Consider the following 21,392-nt stretch of genomic DNA (forward strand, 5'->3'; position numbering starts at 1 on the left):
TGGATCAAAAAAGTTCATCAAAGTTGTCGTAAAATAAGACGTTTATGAGGATTAAATGTATTATTATTCTAAAAAATATATATTTTTTTTCTATACTTTTATTTTTTATTTTATTTTCTTTTCTTTTCTTGCACCATACAGTGAAGGAAGGAAAAGCTAGAATCTAATCAACAGAAGAAGCCAGGCGTACTAGAAGAAGCAGTTTAACATTTTCGTTTGTCAATTTTTTTTTTGAGTCAATGCTGCTCCTGAATGCAAATAGAGTTAAGCGTGAATTATGATATTTTAGTCTGTTGAGGCGAGTTGCTGTGCTGTAATGTAATCACTGCAGGCTGGGTCTACATGCTGTCACTCAGCTACCCAGAGGAGCATTTGGCTACTTGTCTTTGACTGACTGGTAAAGTTCAGTTGGCGGTTGATGAGCAGTCAATTGCCCAGAATGCCCTGCGGTCAGAATTAACCTCTGTCCCTGTTCCACCAGGTATAGAGAAAGGGGTTATGAGGAAAAACGTGATTAGCAAACACTTACACATTCGCATACATGTCAGTTGAATGCTCGACAACAAGTGAGGTGATCAACTGAGGACTGAGACAGGAATGTAAGAGGTATTTGATTAAACTATACTTACCCTAGCGTGACCTCTGACCCAAACTTGAGCCAAACACACCTCGAGGGAGTTGAGGATTCTGGAGGTGAGGTCAGATGATCTTCAACCCAGCATTTAGGTAAAATTAGCCGTGGTTTACGGAGGTGCAATCTTGAAAGCTCAGCACTGGGTTGAGTGTCGTCAGGTGTGAAAGTTTTAAATGCAGTATCAGCATTGTTTTCTTTGGACTGGTTGAACCATCAAGTTTTTTTCTTTTTCTTTTTTACCAATTGAGGGCATATTTAAGACTTGTGTGGACATATTTATGGTGATATGTTAGAACATTGCTATTATAATTCTCATAACCACACAAGCATTCCTTTAGTAATTGTTTTTTTGTTGTCCCATCTTAGTTTTGAAGGTTCTGCTCCTGCGGCAAGATCTTGATTGATTGGTTGTGTCTGGGCCAGCCTGATCGGTTTAGGTCTTGCTGCTGAATGGTGTGGTTGGTTTTAGATTTAGATTTTTATTTTATCAAGTTTTTGCTCTTTTCTAATCCACGTAAGTGAACTATCTATGGTTTTATTCTGTGATTAGAAATATAGTAAAACATTGTTGCTGGGTCACTTATAATATATGATTGAACATGCAAATTAATTTTAATAATGTAGTGTTTGGCTATATCATTTGAGTGTTGATCAAATGTTAGGGGTCAGATTTTTTTGTGCAAAAATGCATTAAACTGAATCAAAAGTGACAGTAAATACTTTTTAATTGTTGTAAAAAATCTATTTCAAATAAATGCTGTTCTTTTGAGCTTTCAATTCATCACAAAATCCAAAAAAAAAAGTTGGCTATCACTGTTTCCACAAACATATTAAGCAGCACAGCTGCTTTGATAATACTGAGAAATGTTTGTTGAGCATATAAAAATGATTTCTGAAGGATCATGTGACACTGAAGACTAGAGTAATAAAGCTAAAAAGTCAGCTTTGCATCATAGGAATACATTAAATAAATAAAGAAATTAATAGAAAACAGTTATTTTAAATTGTAATGATATTTAACAATATTACTGTCAACCTTTGGAAGTTGTATAAATATTTAATGCTATAGATTTATTTCTCTTGGCCTAGGACAAATTTAAGTGCCAAGTACTTTAGCGTATACTCTGCTCTCTATATGTGCAAAATTGATGTACAGCAGTTTCATATGTTTTTTAATCACCTCATTATGTTGAATGTTCATTTCAGCAAGTGGCGTGTAGAAATAGGTGTTACAATTGTATTGCTTCAGGTTTGTTTTTCACACTGTAAATGAAAGATTAATTCAAACATTTCATTGTGCAATACAGTGTTCTACAAAGCTGTGCCTTGCTTGGGCAAAAGTTGTAGGTTATGCATATAGAAAATGAGCATACTGTTCATTGTATAGGCTAAATACGGCATGCTGCTTTTTCTCAAAAAAAAAATAGGTAGTATGTCATTCTGAACATAGCCTTTGTTGTGAAAATGACACTGTAGCATGGATAACTTGGAGGGTACCCAGATCAAAATTGTTAAACTGTTAAATCATTGTAGTTAGACTGATGCTGATTTGTTTGTTAAACAACTTATTTTTGCTCCTGGAATATTCGAGCAGGTGAGCTGCAATCATTTTTTATCAAAATAAAGCACAAATACCCTCTTTTATGGATGCACTACTTCACTTTAAATAGTGGCGACTCCGTTTGGGCTAAACGTGCCATCATCAGCAAAATCGGCTGGCCGGTTCAAAGGTGGAATTTTGATCCATAGCAGAAGATGGCCGAGTAGAAGTCTTTGTCTGTTCTGGCATGGCTGCTAAAAATAACTTTCCCACACTTTCGCAGTACTTTCTGAATGCTGCATAAAAATAGCTTTGTGCATTATAAGGATAAAGGAGATTTTTCAGGTGAGGGTTTTTTAGAACTGCTGTTGCTTTTAGTAACAGTATTGGGCTGCTTTTACTTCTCTCCTTTTTGAATTTGGATAAGGAAGGGTTCTTTTAAAGCTTGCATAAAACCTTTAAACAGGCAGTCATTGAGTAACTGGCCATAAAATCTTGATTAATTTTATGACCACCTTTATCCCGACACCTACAGCTGGCTGCTTTTCAATGCAACCTAAACAGATGACCGAGGTCACTGGAAATGCATATTAATGAGTCCTCAAATGCACTTTAATGCAGATTAATAGATTATTCATGAGTCAAAATGGGAGGGTCCTGATCCATATTAAAGAATGTTTATGAGACCAAAAGCCCGGCTGAGTTTTGTGACCCCAGCTTTGTGAACTGTGAGCTGAGCGGGCTATTTCTGCTTTAGACAAACTTTCCCATCGTGGCTAATGAGGAGGAGTAATGCTGAGTGACAGCGCTATTGGGGAAGTATGGGGCGGGGCCAAAGTATGCCAGAGCCAATCACGTTTGAACTGGTAAATTATATTCAAGCACTGCTAAAGCCCACAACTTTAGAAGCACTGTTGTGACTGTAAAATTTAATATGCTTATTTTTTCAATTTTTTTTTCTAATTTCCATTCATAATTACTTAAAGATGAATGTAATTTATATAAATAAACAAATTACTCCATTTATGTATTTGTATATTTGTTTGTTGCTGTTGTTATTTTATAGGGCTATAAAATTGTCTTTTATAATCTTATCTAACTTATGTAATGATTAAATACTTATAATAATATATTGAAATATAAATATTGGCCTATTAAATATTTTATATGATCCTTTAGAACTCATTCTTATGTTATTTATTTTTTATGCTATTCGGTGGTCAATTATTATTAGTACTCAATTATTTTACTCAATTACTTATTATTATAATTATTATTATTATCAGTATAAAAAAAACTTTTACTGCTTAATATTTTTGACGAAATCATGATATTTTCTTTCAGGATTCTTAGATGAACATTTATTTTAAATATAAATATTATGTAACATTATAACTGTCTAATGTCACTTTTGATCTATTTAATGCATGCTTGCTTAATAAAAGTATTACTTTCTATAAAAAAGCATGCTTGTGTGTGTGCGTGCGTGTGTGTGTGTTTGTTTAAAGAGAGAGGTGAATATATGAAATATGATTAGTGTTTATTCCATCAATTTATGTCTTTCTATTTCTTGTTTTGAAGTAGTACTTTTCATCCCTCAATCACCCTGAATACTTCGACAGAGAATTCAGTTGTGTGTTTCTTTATTGGTGTGCATTCCCTTTGGCAAGAACTATTGAGATATAAGGTGTTTGCGTGCCATGGTTTCCCATGAAGCAACTGCCATGTGGCAATTCAGAAGGGTAGGAGAGCAAGTTTTCCATTACACTTACATTTTATGGCCGAAAAATCTCCGCCCACTTCCCCCGGCCTCCCCTGCTTCCTTGTATCATAGCGGTGATGTTAATGAGCAGTGACAGCTCACCTATCCCTGGCATGCCTCCAGTTTGTCCCATCCCCCTCACATGCACATCTGTAATCATGCACGCTTGCTGTGAATTCTGCATTGTTAAACCACTGCTAAAGTGTTTGTGTTTATATACACATGTACTGTACATATGTATACTTGTGTATTGGGATTATTACAGTAGTTCTCCATTATCTATATATTAGAGATACCATAAGAATGCAGTCCGTCTTGACGATTTTGTTTGTATTATTTCATTAGTTTAAATTTGAATTCTTTATTGAAGTATTAGATTGCATGGGGCTGTAATATAGTTCAGTTTGTATTTGATTTTGGGGTCAGAAATTTAGACGGAGTGAGAAATTATAAGTGCCAAAAGTAGGTACACCTTTCCATAATACACGGGTTTAAGCAGAGATCTTTTCAATTTCCTTTAGTTTCCTTGTTATATGGACTATCATTTTGGATTTTATTTTATTTCAGTCTGTTATATTGCCTGCTGTTGTCAAACATGGACAGCCATTTAGCCTGTTGGCTTTTAGTGTCTATGGAGATATAAAGTGGCACAGATGTTTTGGATGTCAGTGTGTCTTCTGGCTGTTCATAGCACACAGGCATTTTCCTAGTTTTTACTGTGTGTGTGTTTGTGTGTGTTTGTGTTGTGAAATGGATGGTTGCGTGCTGGGCTGGTGTGAAACAGAACACAAATGCATCAGTCGGCGTGAATATGAAAGCAGCAGCCATATAACAGACAAGTCATACTCTTTCTCTTTTTCTTACTAACCCATTTCTTCTCTTTATCCCTCAACACATTCTGGTTGTACGAGCAGTGATCTCAGAGGATTTTTCCCATATTTTTAATAAATAATATAATTTTATAAATTATATTAAATTACATTTATAAATAATTCAAATAATACTGAATTGTAATACATACAGTAAAATATAATTTAGTTTAAAACACTTGTTTCTCCACTCTTTTTGTTTTCTCTGTTTCTCTGATTTTCTCTATTCTTATCCCATCATGTGCTACTTTTTATCATATGTAATATTTTGTTTTTTTAATTTTAATAGAAATTTTTAATTATATGTACTTTTTTGTTTTGGCCCACGTAAATTCTCATTCATTTATTTATATTTTATTTTTTAGAATAAACTATTACATTTCATAAATGGGTGATACTTCAGTTACAGTATGACCCCTGATAAGATTAGTATTATTACAAAATGTCCCCTGATAAGATTATTATTATTATTATTATTATTATTATTATTTTAGTTTTAAGAGGAAGTTGAATTGAATATATATATATATATATATATATAATGTATGTTTTATAGCACTGTTTATATTAAAATATTTAGGTTATAAAAAAGTTTAAAAGTTATAAGTTTACATAAAACTATATGAACCTAAAAAATAAAACATTTATTACTTTTTCCTAAATTTTTGGCTCAACCATTTTGTTTTGTTGTTTTTTTGTGTTTTGTTTTACTTAGTTTTTTGCTTTGCTTTTGTTTTGTTTTGCTTTGCTTTTTTTGATTGCTTTTTTTTTTTTTTTTTTTTTTTACACTTAGGAAGGTTTAGTTATGGACCTCAGATGATGCTAACCCTGAATCAACAAACAGCACTACCAAATATTGATACAAGTGTGATTGCATCATATAATTATTGCTATAAATAGTGTTCATCGCCTGGTTGACTACGTCTTGTATTAATTTTTCTGAAAATTCCTGTCATATGCGCAAAAACTGACAGTCACCACTGATAAGCTACTACTAAATATTGTAGAAACTTAATTTTTAATTAGGGGAAGTCATGGCCTAACGGTTAGAGTGTTGGACTTGCAATCGAAGGGTTGTGAGTTCGAGTCTCGGGCCGGCAGGAATTGTAGGTGGGGAGAGTGAATGTACAGTGCTCTCTCCACCCTCAATACCACGACTGAGGTGCCCTTGAGCCCCCAACTGCTCCCCGGGCGCCGCAGTATAAATGGCTGCCCACTGCTCCGGGTGTGTGTTCACAGTGTGTGTGTGTGTGTTCACTGTGTGTGTGCACTTTGGATGGGTTAAACGCAGAGCACGAATTCTGAGTATGGGTCACCATACTTGGCTGAATGTCACTTTCAAACTTTTTTTGCTAATCATCTGGGTTTTCTGCATTTTTACATTTTCTTTCAGTTGGTGTTTTTATTGCTACTATTTGATTAAGGTGCTGGTAATGGGCATCAGTGAAGCAGCACTAACTCAGATACATTCACTGACCTTTATGTTTTAGTGTGGTCTTAGGGAAGGCAATAGAAAGATGTCACAAGGACACACTTCATTTACTTTGTGCAGCGTAGGGTTAGCTCTTCACATGATATTTTTTACGGAGTTGAGGTGCTTTATTGAGAAATTAATGAGTTTGTGCTTTAATATAGTGTCGAAAGATGACAAATGAAAACTTCCAGACAGTTTTCATAATTGACAAAGTAAATGAAGACTAAAAGCTGTGAAGTTTCAAAACCGCTAAAAAAAGCACCATAAAAACGCACGTAATAGCTGTGTATAATGAGCAAACTGACATTTAATATAATATTGTAATATTTTTATGACTATTATAAACCTTTTCATTATTATTATTATTATTATTTTATTTTATTTTTTGAGCCACAATTTTAGAGGCATTAATTAAAAGTATCATCAGATCATGGCAGAGCGGCTGGCGTCTCAGTTTCCAGCTGATGTGGCACACTAGCCTGCTAACAGGGCACTGAACACAAATACCTGATTAAAATGTAAATTTACCCATAATTAGAATGTAAATTTGTACATTTAGATGAAGACGTCAACTGTCACATTGCCATGTCATTATATCTCTTTTTGCATCCTATCATGGCTATCCTACGTACACATCATATTTTCTTTTTTACATTTCCTTTATTATTATTATTATTTATTTTTATGAAGGCTCAACGCAGCTATTCTATTCTAATATTCTCAGTTAATTTCCTGTACTTTTTGGTTTTGTATCTTTATTTCACCCTAGTGTGATACAGTTGCTCCCGTGGGACTTTGCGTTCATTTGGTGCCAGTATTTTGATTGTGCATCCATTACTTCTGCTGAATATTCCTCAATGCAAATAAGCCCAGACCCACCGAAGAGCAACATGTATCTGAGATAATTAATATCCATTTGAAAGCCAACAGAAAGCGAGAAACCCTGCCAGGAACAAAAAAAAATTAGTGTTCATTTAGGTTTTTTTCAGCTGTAGACAAATGAATAGTTTTTGCCCCAAACAATATGGCCACCTAGGGATATCTGCTTTATTCCTTGCTTCGAGTGGTTTTGGCCCGAGTGGACTGGTAATCAATTAAGCATGCCGACTGGCATTAGCATGCTAATGTTCCTGTTAGCGAGGGTCAGACTGGCTAGACTAATGCCATAGAGCTTCTGCATGCATTTATGTCTTTATTGTTAGGGTGGGGTCACTGTTCAGATGCTGTCGATCATGTGAAAATCCACAACCATTTTTTCTTTGAAATGTCTTTCAGCGGTGTGTACTTGGGTGAGTTTTACAAAGAAATGTCTTGATCGCATTTTCCTCCATACAAGATGTATAGACAATAGGAAATGTCAGATGTCATAAAGAATTTGATGCTTTTTAAAAACATTTTTAATTATATTTGTTATTCATTATTGCAATTCCTCATATTCACATTAGCATAATGTGATCAAATTGTGAAATAAAATGTGATATTATTTAACAATTTTATGCTTTTATGCAGTACATCACAAAAAAATATTGTAAGATATTATTGTCTTCTATTTTAATATATTTTGAAATGTAATTTATTCCTGTGATGCAAAGCTGTTTTTTTTTCTCAGCATCATTACTCTAGTCTTCAGTGTCACATGATCCTTTAGAAATCAGTCTATTTGCTGGTTTGCAGCTTAAGAAATGTTTTATATTATCATCAATGTAAAAAGAAAAAAATAATTTGATGTATATGTATATATGTGTAAGGGTGCGATTTGTAGGGGGGGATGCCGCCATTCTGGTCAATGTATCCCTGCCTTCCCTGAATAATTTTTTTAAGGATAAAAATTACAAATATCCCCTCGGGTAATGCTTCCCCCACCAACCACCAACTGAACATATAGAACACAATTATTATTTTTTTAAATAAATATTAAGTAAAATACTGCAACATGACAATACAAACAACAAATAAAATCATAAATGTACTTTCACTGTCAGTGCTCCCGATTAATAGAGACAGTCTGGGTTTCGTGATCTTGCTTCACGCACCTTCAGAGTGATCCATTTGTCTAATAGTGACAGTATGAGATCAATACACTTTTTTGCTCAAAACTCACTCTACAATGAAGGCAGAGATTGTATATAATAAACTGATGCATAAATGTATTATGAGACTGAACGCAGAACTTTATTGACACAGCAATGTGGGAATTATGATCCCGCAATATTGGATCGGCAGAGAATCGTCTTTCGAGTCATTAAGAAATTATGGTTCTATTCTATTTAAATCAATTTGAGGTAAACGTGAATATATAATGTGCACACTTTTGGAGTAAAAGTTTGTATATTGTGTAGCAAAGCACTGATCAAAAATAAATGGAAGCAAATGCAATTGAATATGTACAGGTTTGTATCATTATTCTATTCATAATATCATTTACTCCCGATTGATTTTGCATTCCTGGCAGAAATAAGTGTCATGGTAATTAGTGAATAAGTGTCATTGTAGTAAGCTATTATCATAAATAGTTGTCAAATATTAATATCAGAATATTTACTGTAAAAGTGTTTCTGTAACAGTCAGTAAATACAATAAATATATAATATTTTTTGTTTTGTTTTTCAAAACATCCCCCCTCTGATTTGCACCCTGTGTATGTATGTGTGTGTGTGTGTGTGTGTGTGTGTGTGTGTGTGTGTGTATGTATTTGTGTGTGTGTGTGTGTGTGTGTGTGTGTGTGCCTGTCACATTGTCTCTTATTATACAACTCATCTATGCATGCATTAACGTTAATTGTTAATGTCACTAATTGCATGCACTGTCCTTGTTAATGTTTACATGCAATCCTGTCCTGAACAACAGGTAAAGATGCCACAGTTCATAGCTGCCATTCCTGACTTAGGTGTCCCATTTAGTTTCTCAGGAACCCGGTTTCACTTTGTTCCCTGAGACGAAAGCCCGTTTGTAAGCTGGTGAAAATATGTGTCTCCCTCCCTCCTCCGTGGGAACGACAGATCGAATGGCATGACAAATACCAACTGTATGCCCAGAGCCAAGGTGGTGCTTGTGTACAGGTGTGCAGGGATTCTTTTGAAAGGTGTTTCTTCTAGCATGGCAGAATGCTGACAATGCACTGGATGCACGTTAAAAACCCCACCGCTCATGTAATACCTGTGATGGTTTCCAATTAGTTCCCCACCGTACAGGAATTTTGATGAGCCCGTTTCATTTTTGGTGTCAGTTCACATCTGTCAGTGTCACTCAACTGCACGGGATGTGTTTTCAACTGCGTTTCTCGTCAAAATCATTAGCTTGGCCACGAGGAGTGCACGCCTCCTGCTTTGTGAATGGCCGTGTTCATTCATGCTCCCGTGAGTGTGATTGGTCTCTTGCTGAGCAGGACCTAAAAACTGGTGATGTGGGAACAGTCTTTTGGCAGGTGCACGGACTGTTCATGTGCTCTGTCCTTATGATGAGTACAATTTAGATCACTGATACATAAACGCCCTTCTGCCCAACATCTCTCTATCCATACTTCTGTCTATAAATCTATTATTCCTTTGAATTTTAATCAGTCTATCTGTATGAAATCGTTTTTTTTTCTGCTTAATTTTCCCCCAAATTCAATTTTTTCTGTTTTCATTTTTACAATAGTAATATGTAGCATTGTGTGTCACAATTTCTTCAAGTTAAACCAAACTTTTATTTTGACGAGTTGCCGTAAAGTGTTTTGCTTGTGTGTGTGTGTGTGTGTGTGTGTGTATGAGATGACACTTTTTAATTTTTCTAGTTTTAATGGTTAAATTAAACTGTATATGTCTAATTAATTGAAATCATGAAGCGTGTACAAGTTAACAGCAATTTATTAAAAGTTTAGCAAAAATTTAATTCGATTTATTTTTTTTAAAGACAGAGACAGCAGGAAGCGCATCCTGTTTGCTTTCATTATTTAAAAAAAGGAAATATTTGTTATTATAAGTGCACACAAATAAATGTAGAGTCTTCGAAAGAGATTCGAAAGAATTACTCTTATCTGTATTTCCTGATTAAACATATGAAAATGTAACAAACCCTTTCCTTTTTCTTTTTTTCTGTTTCTTTTTCTGGCAAAAAAAAAGTGGTTTACTGTTAATATTAAGACAATTTGTGTTTATTCCTTAAAAATAAAGTTTTAATTATGATTTTAGTAGTAGTAGGATGTACCTTGTACCATACAATAGTAATATGTAGCATTGTGTGTCACAATTTCTTCAAGTTAAACCAAACTTTTATTTGTTAGTGTTTTGCTTGTGTGAGTGTGTGTGTGTATGAGATGACAGCAGTTTTTCTCAAATGAAGCAGTCAGATGCTCATGAAGTGAATCTCAGAGGAGTTCTGGACATGTTGTTCATGCATTAATGCCTTCATATAGTGACATACATCTATCGATCTATCTATCATCTTTCTGTCTGTCTGTCTCCATGTCCACCTGTTCTGTTGCAAGCAAAGAAATGCAATTTTTCTTAAGTGCAATTAAAAATGAGCCATCAATACATGAAGGCCTCAGTATATTGCCCAATGCAATGTATCAATAGATCTCTAGTATCTCCTGCATTTTCTCTGCAGACTCTGACCCTCTTTATCTTTAAAATATGTAGATCCTTCAGGTCTGATATTATTTCTATGTGTACGTATCTTTCTTTGTCCCTGGTCATTATCCAGCAACACTCATATATGCATACGAATTACGTTGGATACGCTGTCCTTTCATTCTCCTTTCGGGCTATATGTCATTGTTGTTGTCAGTAGGCTGTGTGTATTTATTTAGGGGTAATTGGAGGGCGAATCTAGGGGGTAATGAAGTGTATCCACTCATGGCTGCTCCCCTCCGCGCAGGACTCAGCAGCACAGCAAGCCAGCATCACATCGCCAGAATGCTTATTTTATACCCAGGTGGACAAACACAATTACAGGCCTCGTCCTCATTGTGGTGGCCCAGAGTCTGAAGCAATCGTTTGTGTGTGTGTGTGCGCGCGCCAGATTGGCTGTTCAGTGGAGCTCGAGGAAGACCTTTCAGTGTCTCGGAGCCCTCTGTACCCCTGCTGTTCTCTTGCCTGGTCCTCCGGAGCGGCCGTATGATTTCTCTAACACCTCCGGTATTTAACTCTGTCGTGGAAAAGCAAGCCGGACGCTGTTCATGATTTACATGTCATTTGCTGCCTCATATTGTGTGAAATTCAATTGCACAGCACAAACTGTAGCCAAGCACCCACGCCGTCTCTCTCAGCCTCTTTCTCTCCTTCTCACTCTCTCTCTTCGTTTCCCTGCTGTTTCTTCATATCAGCGAAACTTTGCTGTCCTGTTACCAATCCTCTCTGAAGCTGATGCAGTTTTGCAAGCATCATTGTGCTTTTTCATCTAGCAAAACCAAACTGAATTCTCCATCAAAGGCCGATTGAGCAGTTACAAAACAAGCGAGTGATTTCACAACCAGGAATTTCAACTATATTCAGTTGTTTGCAATAGTTAAAGGATGAGTGCACTGACATTTTCTGAGTGTCTTAAAACATCACTCGCTTGCATTGAAATAAATTCACACATACGAAAGTTCTAAATCATATTACAGTATAATTTCTGTCAGCTCTCCTTGTTTAAAAGTGTTTTGACAAAATGACAAGTGCATCAGAAAAAAGGAAAAATAATATTTAACTTCAAGCCTTCAAGCTTCCAGGGTGAGATTTTTACTTCTTCCTTTTAGAGTAGGCTTCTTCTTCCAGCAGATGTGAATGTAGTGTAGGTACGGTGCTGTTGTTTCTCTGGTATAATGTCTGCTGGACTAAACCTCTTGTGACAGGAGAGGAGTTGCTGGAGTGTTGTCGTCTCACCCCTCTGTGTCCTTCAGTGAGCTTCGAATGTCTCACAGTTACAAATCTACATTGTCCACATAAGCCATATACACATGCAGCTTCTGTCTATCTATCTATCTAGAATGGCAACTTTTGTCATGGACGGACGGATGGAGAGATGTTAAAAATTTTTCAGTGAGGATGAAATTAATTGATCAAAATTGATAGTAAAGACATTCATTGACATTAAAGATTTCAAATAAATGCTGTTCTTATAAACTTTTTTTTTTTTTTTGAATCCTTAAAACCCAGAATCCTGAATTTTTTTTTTGCTATTTACAGCAGGATCTGCATTTTTCACAAGTTTAAATAAAAGGTGTTTGTAGTATAAGACAATAAAAACATTTTTGTGCATCAAAACCTCTTAAAAGTCCTCTTACTCTCTTAAAAGTTAACAAATTTATGACACCTTAATGTACCATTTTTAACATTCCAAACAATCAGTTTCTGTGTAATTTATTCCAAGCCTATGACTATGACATAGGATAATGTACCCAATGCATAAATGTATGCATGCAAGTATCAATTTGTACTTCAGTTGCTGAAATTGAAAAAGAATGACCAGGAAACTGCATGCTAAAGAGAAATAAACGTCAGTCCAATAGAAAAAGGTTTGCTGGGTTAGTGACATTTTTAAATGCATTAACCATGCATTCTGATTATGATTCTGATATTCCAGATTTAAAGATTTGAAATAATTTTCTATTCAGGACTGATCTTTTTTTCATAGTTTTAGCAATAGATGAACTGTTAAATGAGTGATCTTGAGGCGAGTCCCTATAGACATCAAGTTGGACTCAATCCAACTTGACAGGTGATTTTTATGAAACGTGGTTTGAAAACCATTTTCTTGGTTGTTTAAAAGATTGAGGCAACTATATCAAAGTTTGATTAAATGTATTCTATTCATGTACATGTATGTTTGTGTACAAAAAGACCATTTTGGCCAGAAGTTGTCATTCTAGTCAGCTCGGTGTTGTTGGTTAAGGTCAGACTGGTGACTGTTAAAGTGCAGGTTATGGTTCTGCGGGATAAGGTTACTAACAGCAACACCTTTTCAGCGCTGCAGTATGAAGTCCACACTATGCCTCTTTGTCCTCACAAGTGCTGTCCTTTAGTTAAAGGGACTCTTTCTTGTGAAGAGTTACAACCTGTGATGGATTACACCCCAATTCATTAACACTCTGAGAAGCACTTAAACACACACTTAGACTCTCTTTCGCCCGCTTTCTCCCACTCTCTGTCTCCAAGTTCCTCTCATACACCCGGTTCCCCTTTTTGCCTCGGTTTGATCTGCAGCCTTGCGAAAGGCAAGTCTCCCATACAAAACCCTGTCTTTATCTGCCATTATCCTTGTCCTCTCTCTCTCCACCTTCTCCTTTTCCGTCTCTCGCTTGCGTTTCTCCTCACATGTCGTCTTGATAGTTGAGAATACCTGCTGGCTCATTAGCTCCTTCCTCACGGTGCTGCACACGCATAAAGAGCAGCGATGGCTAACAGCAGAAGCCTTTAGCTCGCTGTCACACACACAAATGCACACACTCTCACACACACTTCCCTTAAGCTTGTGGGTTGCTCTTATTGGGCTGAAGGATTGGGTCCCACACCTCCATTTGTATTTGCATCAGACAGAGTTTTTTTGTGTGTGTGTACTGTTAGACATTGAGGGGAAAACCTCTAGCACACATGTAGCCTGGAGTGTGAGCCAGAGGACTCCACCGGGTCCACAGAGGGAACGGCACAGTAACCCATGGCCGACCTCGCTGCTGCTGCACGTAATGTGTTTAAACTGTGTTTGAACCCCACTTCTGGTTTGGGGGGAGGTGGGCAGGAGGAGACGAGTTGTGTTTTGTTGGACGAGTAGAGAACGGACTGGAAGGGCTTCACATTGTATTTGTTTGTGGTCCCTTTTGGGGAGTTTATCACTGATCGTTTCCAAGCGCCTCCAGTCTTTAATGAGCAGTAGAGGTCAAAAGGGTCAGCAAAGGGTCCTTTCATGTTGCTCTTTTCAGTTTAAAATTGCAGAGGAAACAATAAGGTGATGGGAAGAACCATAGGGATGCATTATACTATTATAAGCCTTTTTCTAGACTGGTTTTAGTATTTCTGTGGCCCTTCATGTCCAGTCTGCATATTTTTCCAATTTTATATGGTAGTGTTTGATAAATGTTGACTCAAATCTGAATCTCAGGTGTTTTTAATGCCACTTAAATGTACTTGGCCCATTTCTGTGCATATTTCTGTTCTGTGTAGATGGTAAAAGTCCAAAATGTAATTTTAGCCTTAAAAATAAACAATAGTTATATACAGAATTATAATTAATTTAGTTACTTTAACCTGTGGTTGTTTGTATTTAGCCTTTATTCTGTACTCTGTGGTTAGAAATTAACATTTTCATCCAGAAAGTTTTAATTAAATGAATTCATGTTGATTTTCAGTGAGAAAAGAATTTACATTAACTAATCAATGCAAACTGTTCAGTCAGAGTTTTCTTGTAGTTATTTACATTTATACAATCACCAAAAATTCCTGGGTACATAATCATCATGTATAATAGTAACTTTTTGCTATTATGTTCTGTTATCAGAAGGAATAGGGTACATTCAGACATAGCAGTTCTTGAGTGCTAACACACATTACTGCCACTTGTATGTAAAATGTTTATGTAACTCTCCACACAAGGGTATAAAACAGGCTTTTTGAGAAGCTAGCAGAAGCAGAGGTGCTGTTTCCTAATGATACACTGTCATATCATATACTGCCTTCATTTCTCAGCTCAGCCAATCGGATATGAAAGCAGCACTTACACGTGTTTGTCCTCTGTGCCTTCTGCACCCCAGAGTAGCTTGAGGGCACCCGCCTCTGCATTCATATTCTGGCCAGCCAGCCCACGAGCACCTTAAGCCCCCAACATACACCCAACGTCCATCCGACAGCACTCAGGGTCCATTCGTATGGCACCTCTCCAAATCCGAACGAGCAGAGAGGAGTGAAAACTCCCCCTAGACTCCTGACCTCTGCAGTCAGCAGCCTAAAGACCCACAGCTCAGTGGACACAGCTGACCAGAGGGTGGGATGCAATGAGAACGATACTGATTTTGGTACACAGTTGTTGATTTTTTCTTGTTTTTTTTATTCTCTTGGGTACTCTCGCATGTCCTCGGGTGCTTGTCACTTGGATTGGATTTTGAATAACATGCAGGAAGAAGCAAATGCAAAAGAAAATTGTGATAATTATAGGGCTGACGCCAGAAGTTATTACTTCACATTATTTCATGTAAGATGGTTCCGATATTATGTTGTCCCCCAAATTGCATATTGTGAAACAGAGCCATATTTAAGAGTCATGTTACTTGTTTAAACATGGTTAATTAAAAACCCGCAATGCAGAAATCACAGTTGGAAGACTTGGAAGTGTATGTGTGTGGATGCATACACATTTATTTATGCTTTATGTATATTTAAATATTTATCTATTATTGACTTCTTGTGTTGAGAACAGAGTTGCCTTTGAAGCATCAAATAATGACTGTTCCTTGGTTTATAATGCTTTTAATCCATTGCTCATAGTTAAAAGTACATATGCTAGACTTTCAGGAGATCAAGGAAACTCTAGAGAGTGGGGTGATGGTCAACAAAGAATACTATTAAGCTGGTCATTGCGATCAGTGTGAAAGAGAAAATTAATAACCGGGAATAATGGTTCACGGTTACACTAAGCTGGTCTTCAGTATCTTCTCATGTTGCCCTTACACATAGAAGTTTATCAGCATCAGTGGTTTAAGGAGTATTGCTCTGGAAAATTTGTGCTTGTCTGTCAAACAAAAATGTTTCTAGACATGGACAATGTTATTACGTGGGATTTTGAACAAGTTTAAACTATGATTTGAGCTTCTATGCTTCAATATTACATGGGATTTTAAACAAGTTTAAACTATGTTTTGCGCTTCTATGCTTCATTTAACATTTCGGTTATTAAATGCGTGCGAAATGAAGACATGCTGCTGAAGAAAAACCACAAGCTGAAGGTTAGTGTCAGGAATCAAGAGTCTGTTATTATTCCCAATCGTCTCGTCTAAAATGACCAAAAGCCAATCTTTTTAATGATGTTCAGTTATGTTAACTGATCGGGAACTACTTCATCCTTCACCATGTTGGTGAAAATCTATTTAGGTTTTGGTTTTCTTTTCTTTTTGTTTACAAGAATGATGTATTATTGCATCATATAATGTTCTGTGCTCTGAACTCTAAAAGATTCTCAATGTTTGATAAGAGTGAATATATTGGGTTAAACATATTAAGTTTTGGTTGATGCTTTTTTCAGCTATAGGTGAGTCAGAGTGAATTCAGATAAGTTGGGCTACTTTTACGTTTCGTCTTGCCTAATTAAACTGCATTCACACTAGATAAAGTCAGTTACCTCAATCCAGACTCTGATCCCAAAGCACATTATGTGTCTTGAAACACAATCTCCTGTGAGATTTGGTGATTCTTCACAAGTGCCGGCCGGTGGGACCAACAAGAAGTAGCTGGAGGGCTTTGAAGCTATTATCAGCGGGAGGTTTTGTTCAGCGTGGAGTGTTATTTGTAACCCTCTTAAGGAAAGCCACTCTTAATGTCCCTCTCGAGAGCCTCTTGGAAATCACTTCAAGTGTTTTAAACTGATTTTGTTTAAGTGAGTTGCTGGCAGAAATTGTTGTTGCTGTTTGCATAAAGCACTTCATAACAACGATTGCCTCTTAATAATCCACTCATCCCTTTAATGGTCCTAGAGGTTTCTGTGGACTCAGTTTGCTGACTTTTTTATTATGTTAAAAGTGTCATTTTCTAGTATCCCAACTTTATATGCAAGTATAAAGGAGCTGTTCTGGTTTTGTCTGTTTGAACATCACAAAATTGACTCAATCAGTGAATTTGAGGGAAGCTTTTGTGTTTATCCAACCTGTGGCAGACAGCTGCAATACTTGGAAAAAGTGTCTTTATTATTTTTGCAATTCTATTTTGTGATGAGGACTTAAACTATACAAAATGCATTATGGGAGCTCAGTTCCTGTATTCCCTCACACAGTAGGACATTGTGTGATCAAGTATGTGTCATGTTCAAGTCTTCTTATTCACGCTATCTAGTACAGATTGTTCTGGACTGCCTTGAGGCTGAAAGTAGCATGCAAAGAAATGATGATGATATTGCAAATTGTATGCAACAATGGGCTTTGAGGAGCCAAGACAACGTGGTATGTTTTCATTTTTTTAATTACACTTGAGTGACTTCAAGAGGGAATGTTGAATGCATTGCAGATCTTTAGGAGCTTGTACGCTTAGCCAAATAGTAATTTCAACCCATTTTTTTTCTCAGAGGCAATCAAATAATAAATAATTTTGCCACTTTTAAAGTATTATAATGTTTAATTAAAATATTAATCTCCAAAACATGTTTTAATGAGCGCAGGTGGTACTTGGTAGCACATGGCACTGAGGAAATGTTAATACCCGAAAGCGTTCTGCACTTGCACTTTTGCAATTCTTTCCACATATTTTTGTGACCTCTGAAAAATAAATGGAATAAGCATTTTGAGCTGTATTTGGAGAGAGGATCTTTCATCTTTGTAACTATATTATATTATATTATATTATATTATATTATATTATATTATATTATATTATATTATATTATATTATATTATATTATATTATATTATATTATATTATATTATATTATTAGAGACAATTCATAGTTGTAGGTTTTCTTTTTTAATTACACTTCAGTAACTTCGAGAGAATGTTGCTTGAAGCTTGTAGGTTTAGCAAAGTAATACATATTTAACCACTTTTATTATTATTATTATTATATTATAAATATAAGTATTAATTAATATTAATATTATAAATATCACCATTATGTAATCATATATTAGATTAAAAGCCAAGTAAAAATTATTCAAATTTAATAAATATTTAACTGAAATGTTTTTACCATTAATAATATAATTATGTAATGTTATATTAATATTTATACATTTTTTAGATTCGAAATTTTTTTGTCCACTTTTTTGGAAAAACTGTTAAGAAATAGCCGTTCTATAACCGATACTATGGTACATTTTTAAAGAAATCATGATCATCTTTTTAAGAAATCATTCACCAAAAAATATAAATAATGTCATCCTCACCCTAATGTTGTTACAAACCCATACGGTGACCACCTCTTTCGTGGTCCAAAAACATTTGAAAAAGTTTTGAAATTTTTTTATGAATTTTAATTTTAGGATGAATTATCCCTTTAAGTTCTAGCAATTCCCAGTCTGTAGATCCCTTCTCATGTTCTTCAGTGTTCCTCCTGATAAGCTTAACTTTTTGATTCTGGGTGTCTCCAGGTTGGGATGCATGGTAGCCTGGAGGGTTTTGAAGGAAAAGGATCTGAAGCTCTTAAAGGCGTGTGGAAGAGGCTCGGGGAAATCACGGATTGTCCTGAGCTTCCTCAGGCCTACTCTTTTATAGGAACATGACTTACCTGCTAACAATAGGAGCTTTAGAAGCCCATTGTTTGGTATGGAGATAAACATCAACCTGTGGAAAAAGGTCACCTGAATCAAGGCTGCAGTTGCAGGTATGTTCAGCTTGTGAAGACTGACTTGCTGTACAGAAGTGTATTTAATCATACACTTGACTACTCTCAACACCATGTGTGTGTGTGTGTGTGTGTGTGTGTGTGTGTGTGTGTGTAAACCTCCCTCATTAGCCTTTTTAGCATAAGCTTTTGGCATAGCTCATTGCCTTGTTAGAGATTAGTGCCCATGTGGGGCCAAGTTACCATAATAAAACGCTTGATTCTAATGACTCTCCTGAAGCCGTAACTCTAAACACGAACTGCCAAAAGCTGGAGCCTCCCTCAAGGGTTTTTAGCGGCACACTAACGGTTACACTTCTCTGACCATTTAAGGTGCATGGCCAAGCGTCTAACGCGATTTGTGTTCACACACTCCGTTTCGTCTGTCTGCAAACACAGGCTTGGATGTTTTCTCGCCTGTCTTACGTCTACAGGTCTTCAGTGTGGAGCAAAGAAACTGAAACAGGCATCTCTGGCTAAAAGTGTTCGTGAGCACTTCTTCATCTAAACTGATTGCCGATTATAAGGGTTCAGTTTGTTGTATTCAGTAATATACAGCTTTTTTACAGTCTGTAGTACAAATGTTAAATTAATGCAAGAATATGAAGCTTTAATGCTAAATGATGCTTACATCTCTAGTTCTGTTTCATATCTGCCCATATAGACCAGTGTTATTTGCCTAGTATTTGCTGTTTATGCTTTTAAAGTATTTATATCTTCATTCCTATTTTGAATATATTCATATTTTGTAATCAGTTCAATTAGTTTCTGTTTTTATTTTCGTTTTAGTTTAAGCTTTAGTAATCAGTAAATATGCCCATTTAATCTTTATTCACTTTCATTGTAGTTTTAGTAATTGTATTCCTTCCGAGACAACATTCCCAATTTGTATTTACATTTGTATGTTTATAGATTGTTATAACTAACAAGAATTACACCAACTTTTTGCGTGCTTTTTTTTTTAAATTTTTTTTATTATTATTATTATTATTAGATAACTGAACTAAATATTTCTGTTGCAAATAAATGCTGTTCTTTTGGACTTCCTGTTAATCAAAGAAAAAACGTATCAGTTTCCTGAATAATATTAAGCAGCACAACTTTTTTTAACATTAATAATAACGATAAATGTTTCAGCATTTTAGAATGATTTCTGAAGGATCGTGTGACACTGAAGACTGGAGTAATGATGCTGAAAATTCAGCTTTGCATCACAGAAATAAATTATTTTTTTTAGATATATTAAAATAGAACATGTTTGTTAAATTGAAATAAATTTTCACAAATTTCTTATTTTTACTGTATTTTTGATTGAATAAATGCAGCTTTGGTGAGCAGAAGAGACTGTTCTTAGCTGCTTGAATATAGTACTCGTACTTTATACGCCAAAATATCATGGTATTACCATCTGATACCAGTTTGTTTTGCATTTGTAGCTTCATCACATGCCCTCCAAATGATTCTTTCAGCCTTCCTCTTTCTCTCTCTTTCAGAGACTGCATTTGCCTCCAGACCTGTCAGAGACGGTGAGTCGAGTGAGTAAAACAGAACTGGCAGCAGGATGTGGCAGCACAGCCACGGGCAACAAACACCTAGATTTCTAGCGTATTCCCTTTCCTCCTGCACCCTCCACCCCCCGTGATGTGATGTTCAAGGGCAGGAGAGAGCTGGAGCTGCACGACGCCAGTCACACCTGCACTGACACACTCACTCACTCTCATGATTAGTGAATGAGATTAAGATGAAGCAACGTTTAGTAACTACTAACGTGGAGAAGCATACAAGACCGTGATATTCAGTGTCCCAAACACCTACAGTAGCAAGTACCTGTTGCTTTCTTTGGATAAAACGAGAATGTGACGCAAATAACGATAATGTAGTTTGGCTACCAGTGTCTTTTCAGTGCACTTCATGGCTTCCTGATGTTTATTAGCTTAATGTTTTTATTCATGTATAAAAAAAAAACACCCCTTTTTCAAGCTGTTTGATTATTTCTGGTTCATAATGTTGTTCTGTTCAGGATATAATTAATGAAATATAAAATTAGGACTTGACACATAATTAATTTATTTTGCTTAGTGTTGTCATTTTGCCATGCTATGTACTTTACTGCCATGTTTACAATTTTTTTTTTTTTTTTGTATAAACAATATTTAAATTGTTTGCATTCATTATAGTAAGATTTGTTGTACTGCACTTAATTCCTAATGTTTAACAAAAAAAATATATTTTAGTGAAGTAAGAAAAATACTGTTACAGTAAATTAAATTAATTAAATAATTATTCGTAATTATGTCAGAATACATGAAAGTAATTAAAGTTTATTAGGAAAATGTGCATAAATTGTCACTTAACTTAATTTTCCTTAAAATATGGGCTTCTTTTTCTTGATACAAATATACATGGATTTCTCCCTTTTGTGGTGAAAGGTGACCTGTTATTTAAGTTTTACCATGTTTTTTAATACTGACCATGACCAAAATAATAAATAATATAATATAATATCTCCACAATAAGATACTGCATTCATTTACAATTTAATCATAATAAGATCCTTATGCATTTATAATATTACAACTTAAATTTCAGTTGACATGACCCTGCTTGACTTTGAGTGGAAATGTATTCGTAATGTA

The 21,392-nt window shown here is 35.5% G+C and overlaps 1 pseudogene; it reads left to right on the forward strand.

The window, feature by feature from the left end:
* The window catches only part of LOC132128680 (elongator complex protein 4-like), a 54,991-nt pseudogene extending 34,304 nt beyond the window's left edge, over positions 1-20,687 (forward strand).
* The last annotated feature ends 705 nt before the right edge of the window (positions 20,688-21,392 follow it).

Source organism: Carassius carassius, chromosome 3 (assembly GCF_963082965.1).
Source record: "Carassius carassius chromosome 3, fCarCar2.1, whole genome shotgun sequence".
Lineage (NCBI taxonomy): Eukaryota > Metazoa > Chordata > Actinopteri > Cypriniformes > Cyprinidae > Carassius > Carassius carassius.